We start from the raw sequence: 6350 nt of genomic DNA on the forward strand, positions 1-6350 counted from the left end.
TGTACGTCCAGGTGTCAACGCGTGTATGTATAGATGCAGGTGTGGGTACGTCTGTGTATGTCCAGGTGTCAGAATGTGTATGTATAGATGCAGGTGTGGGAACGTCAGTGTAGGTTCAGGTGTCAGCGCGGCGTGTATGTATAGATGCAGGTGCTTGTATGTCCAGATGTCAGTGCATGTATGTATAGATGCAAGTGTGGGTACGTCGGTGTATGTCCATTTGTCAGCGCGTGTATATATAGATGCAGGTGCTTGTATGTTGGTGTATGTCCAGGTGTCAGCATGTGTATGTATAGATGCAGGTGTGGGAATGTTGGTGTATGTCCAGGTGTCAGGGCGTGTATGTATGGATATTAGGTGTGGGTACATCAGTGTATGTCCAGGTGTTAGCGCATGTATGTATAGATGCAGGATAATAATCACACAGCGTGCCCCCCACCAACCACAAACCTCCCCCACCCCCCTGTATGACATAAACACCGCTAATTCCACTTACACACAATAATTTCAGTTTGCGACCAGGAGCCGGCAATGTATGTGCACCCAAATGAAGCCACTGTACATGCCCTGCAGGCTGCTATGTACTGCAACAGGTGCAACAAATGTAAATGCCCTATCTTTAAAATGGGGCATATTTTACTAAATTAAAAAAACCTGTAACTTTCTGTAAAACCTTAACCCCAAAAGGCACTACACTAACATCGGGGTGTAGAGTTGGATCTTGATCCAAGGCACCAACAGGCTAAAGCTTTGACTGTTCCCAGGATGCCTTGCACCGCCTCCTCTACAACCCTGCCCAGTGGCGTAACTAGACCTTTGTGGGCCCCATAGCAAAATTCTGAATGGGCCCACCAGCACTCAACAAGAATGAGTGGCGTTTGGGGTCAGAAAAGTAGAGGGGAAGGGGTCTGACAGAGTAGGGGGCAGGACATGAATGAATAGAAACTGAGGTGTCCATTATATAAAGAAATACAGTATGTGTGTCTGTGTGTATATCACACACACACACATATAAGGGAAATTCAAATGCCCTCAATTATTGCGCCCATTACACTCTGGTTTAGGTGCACAAAGCACCTAAACCTGAATAAAGTAATGGGCGCGATCATGAAAAGACACCGTTTGGTTGCCCAAATGGGTCTCTTTGCACACATTTCAGCTTGTTTCCCCTGGGGGTAGCGAGCTGAAATAAACATGTCGCACCCGTTGGCAGCAACATTAGAATAGCTGCTGACGGGCACGATTGAGGGAGGAAAGGGACATTTGAATCCAGCCCATAGATGCAATGTGAATATGTAATTTGTACCTTCCTATCTTAAAATGTATATAGTAGTGTTTACACTAGAGGTCTTTCCGAACCCCCTAATCCTAACATTGTAATTTGCTTTAGGGCGCACCTCCAATTAGTCTAGTGTTTCGTATTTTCACATTAAATACTTTCTTGCATTGGTTGGTTAAAGATTAGATCGTATATTTTTCTAGATATAGCTGTGCATAGTCTACAAGGCTACATGCTTCTCCCCTAACTAGAGATGTGCAGCGGGCATTTTTCGTGTTTCATGTTTTGGTTTCGGATCCGCAGTTGTGTTTTGGATACGGACACGTTTTGGCAAAACCACCCTTTCGGGTTTTGTATTCGGGTGATTTTTTTTTAAAACCTCAAACAGCTAAAATCATAGAATTTGGGGGTAATTTTGATCCTATAGTATTAAGCTCAATAACCATAATTTCTACTCCTTTCCAGTCTATTCTGAACACCTCACACCTCCCAATATTATTTTTAGTCCTAAAATTTGCACCAAGGTCCCTGGATGACTAAGCTAAGCGACCCAAGTGGGCAGCACAAACACCTGGCCCATCTAGGAGTGGCACTGCAGTGTCAGACAGGATGGCACTTAAAAAAATAGCCCCAAACAGCACATGATGCAAAGATAAATAAAAAAAGAGGCGCAAGATGAAATTGTAGTGTGTCTCTCCTGCTCAGTGTCAGTTCTCAGTAGTATCCTCATCAGTGCTCAGTATCACTGCTCATTGTCTTGTGCTGCAATGTGGTGCTCAGTATACTAGAGTACATTACTAATAGTCCAGTGCTGCATCTTGCTGCTCAGTGTCAGTTCTAGTATCCTCATCAGTGCTCAGTATCACTGCTCACTGTCTTGTGCTGCATTGTGGTGCTCAGTATACTACAGAACATTACTAATAGTCCAGTGCTGCATCTGGCTGCTCAGTGTCAGTTCTAGTAATCTCATCAGTGCTCCGTATCACTGCTCATTGTCTTGTGGTGCTCAGTATACTACAGTACATTACTAATACTCCAGTGTCTTGTGCCGCATATGGCTGCTGTAGGGTGCTGTGGTAGTGTCCTGTCACTGTGCATATGTCATCATTCCAGTCACAGTGATATCTGGTATCTATCTAGTGGTATCTAATTCCAGACATTACCACCGTCTAATTCCAGATATATTACTGGCATATAATTCCACACATTAAAAAATGGAGAACAAAAAGGTGGAGGGTAAAATAGGGAAAGATCAAGATCCACTTCCACCTAGTGCTGAAGCTGCTGCCACTAGTCAAGGCAGAGACAATTCAATGCCATCAACATTATGTAATGATTATACGATACATTATATATCATATCATTGTATGGTTGTAAAATACAACTTAAAAACTTTAATGAATAAATACATAAAGTAGCTTTTATGTAACCTTTTTAAACCTATTAGCATAGACCGAATCTCATCGTGTGTATAGGCCTTTAGTTCAACAACAGCATGGGACCAGTTAGTGTGTTTTGACCACTGCACAGCACCTGGTGTTATATAGTAAGCACCACTATGGCATAGTATACAGCATTATGGGCCTGATATGAGTGTGACCAGCGGTGATGTGGAATGCAGTAGGAGGTGCTGTTTAGCAAGCACCACTTCTATATTCACCATGCAGTATATTGTGTGAATATAGAAGTGTTGGCTGTGTTATGTATTAGAGTAATTATTGCAGCTCCCAGCTAAAATTGCAACAATGTAGTTTAGTGACAAGCTGCAGAGATTAACCCTTTCTGTGGCTGCTGCACAACCTCTATTCATATCGCTGAATTCAATTAGGGAGATGTTCTCACCCCGCGAGCAAGCGCAGGTATATGCCACACTTAAATGTATGGGTATGGTCTCCATAAAATGAGCGTAGCCTTGCAGGCAAAGACTACCTTACACCCTAGTTCTTGACCCTGCACCAACAGACCTCGGCCACCACAGGGAAAAAAGTACAGTAATTTCCACCATGTTAAGCCCCACACATTAATGCCCTTTGGAACATATTATGTCACACACCACAATATCTGTGATACACTATGCCCTACAGTAAAGCTTCTAATTACTTTTACAAAAACTGCTCAACGCCAAGAGTTTCACGTGCTGGGTGTCATGCTCATTGCCAGGGGTTTCACTCTCTGGGTGTCATGCTCATTGCCAGGGGGAACGCAGTAGGAGGTGTTATATAGTAAGCACCACTATGGCATAGTATATAGCATTATATATATTGTGAGCACTGGTGATGTTGAGTGCAGTAGAGCTGCTGCTGGGTAATTACAATTTACTACAACCACCAATATATTCTGCTGCACTATATATATGCAAAGCTAATTCTGCTGGGTAATTACAATTGACTACAACCACCAATATATTCTGCTGCACTATATCTATATTTGCAAAGCTAATTCTGCTGGGTAATTACAATTGACTACAACCACCAATATATTCTGCTGCACTATATCTATATATGCAAAGCTAATTCTGCTGAGTAATTACAATTGACTACAACCACCAATATATTCTGCTGCAGTATATCTATATATGCAAAGCTAATTCTGCTGGGTAATGCAAATTGAAACATTATTGCATAGTATGTGATTTTTAAGTACTTTTTTAAAGTTTTGAATGATATAGACCCAGTTTAATCTTTGTGGAATGCCTGGTTGTTGTTTTTAAGGTAATTTATTGCCTGGCATTTGAGGTGGGGGGGGTTTGATTACAGATTTCAATTATTGGTTTTACTTGTAATAGTCTTCTACTTAAGTCCAATGGTGTAGGCTGTGCAAAGCCGTTTGGCTGTGCATTTATTGATCCAAGCGTGCATTTTTATCAAAGCGTGATAAAATTGACACATAACAGCAGCGTTCAATCAGCGCTAATTTATCTTCAGCTGATATCGATTGTGAATTGACGTTTCTTCTCTTCTTGTCACCTACAGTTAATTACAATTGACTACAACCACCAATATATTCTGCTGCACTATATCTATATATGCAAAGCTAATTCTGCTGGGTAATGCAAATTGAAACATTATTGCATAGTATGTGATTTTGAAGTACTTTTTTAAAGTTTTGAATGATATAGACCCAGTTTAATCTTTGTGGAATGCCTGGTTGTTGTTTTTAAGGTAATTTATTGCCTGGCATTTGAGGGGGTGGGGTGTGGTTACAGATTTCAATTATTGGTTTCACTTGTAATAGTCTTCTACTTAAGTCCAATGGTGTAGGCTGTGCAAAGCCGTTTGGCTGTGCATTTATTGATCTAAGCGTGCATTTTTATCAAAGCGTGATAAAATTGACACATAACAGCAGCGTTCAATCAGCGTTAATTTATCTTCAGCTGATATCGATTGTGAATTGACGTTTCTTCTCTTCTTGTCACCTACAGGTAATTACAATTGACTACAACCACCAATATAATATATTCTGCTGCACTATATGTATATATGCAAAGCTAATTCTGCTGGGTTATGCAAATTGAAACATTATTGCATAGTATGTGATTTTGAAGTACTTTTTTAAAGTTTTGAAAGATATAGACCCAGTTTAATCTTTGTGGAATGCCTGGTTGTTGTTTTTAAGGTAATTTATTGCCTGGCATTTGAGGGGGTGGGGTGTGGTTATAGATTTCAATTATTGGTTTCACTTGTAATATCTTCTACTTAAGTCCAATGGTGTAGGCTGTGCAAAGCCGTTTGGCTGTGCATTTATTGATCTAAGCGTGCATTTTTATCAAAGCGTGATAAAATTGACACATAACAGCAGTGTTCAATCAGCATTAATTTATCTTCAACTGATATCAATTGTGAATTGACGTTTCTTCTCTTCTTGTCACCTACAGGTAATTACAATTGACTACAACCACCAATATATTCTGCTGCACTATATCTATATATGCAAAGCTAATTCTGCTGGGTAATGCAAATTGAAACATTATTGCATAGTATGTGATTTTGAAGTACTTTTTTAAAGTTTTGAATGATATAGACCCAGTTTAATCTTTGTGGAATGCCTGGTTGTTGTTTTTAAGGTAATTTATTGCCTGGCATTTGAGGGGTGGGGTGTGGTTACAGATTTCAATTATTGGTTTCACTTGTAATAGTCTTCTACTTAAGTCCAATGGTGTAGGCTGTGCAAAGCCGTTTGGCTGTGCATTTATTGATCTAAGCATGCATTTTTATCAAAGCGTGATAAAATTGACACATAACAGCAGTGTTCAATCAGCATTAATTTATCTTCAGCTGATATCGATTGTGAATTGACGTTTCTTCTCTTCTTGTCACCTCCAGGTAATTACAATTGACTACAACCACCAATATATTCTGCTGCACTATATCTATATATGCAAAGCTAATTCTGCTGGGTAATGCAAATTGAAACATTATTGCATAGTATGTGATTTTGAAGTACTTTTTTAAAGTTTTGAATGATATAGACACAGTTTAATCTTTGTGGAATGCCTGGTTGTTGTTTTTAAGGTAATTTATTGCCTGGCATTTGAGGGGGTGGGGTGTGGTTACAGATTTCAATTATTGGTTTCACTTGTAATAGTCTTCTACTTAAGTCCAATGGTGTAGGCTGTGCAAAGCCATTTGGCTGTGCATTTATTGATCTAAGCGTGCATTTTTATCAAAGCGTGATAAAATTGACACATAACAGCAGTGTTCAATCAGCGTTCAATCGAAGTGAAAAAGAAGGAAAACAGAAGCACACCAATCTAACAAAACAAAGAAAACTGAAGAACTAATAACAAATGTGAGTCACTTACTCCTCAGATCACTCACCTCCTGATTGTTGCATCTGATTACATAGCACAGAACTACCTTACTTGGACATTTCATAAACCATCCATTTCACCTACAAATGCCTGTATCTGTATTATTGTAATTTGTTTTTTAAGCACAGCTGCACCAATGCAATTTTACCTGCAAACACTTAAAACATCTAACATAATTACCATTGCTTCTTAAACCTCTCACAATCCTTTCATTTCTTACACTCCAAATACATTTCTGCACCCACTTTATCTACGCTTTTG

Source organism: Pseudophryne corroboree, unplaced genomic scaffold (genome assembly GCF_028390025.1).
Source record: "Pseudophryne corroboree isolate aPseCor3 unplaced genomic scaffold, aPseCor3.hap2 scaffold_628, whole genome shotgun sequence".
NCBI lineage: Eukaryota > Metazoa > Chordata > Amphibia > Anura > Myobatrachidae > Pseudophryne > Pseudophryne corroboree.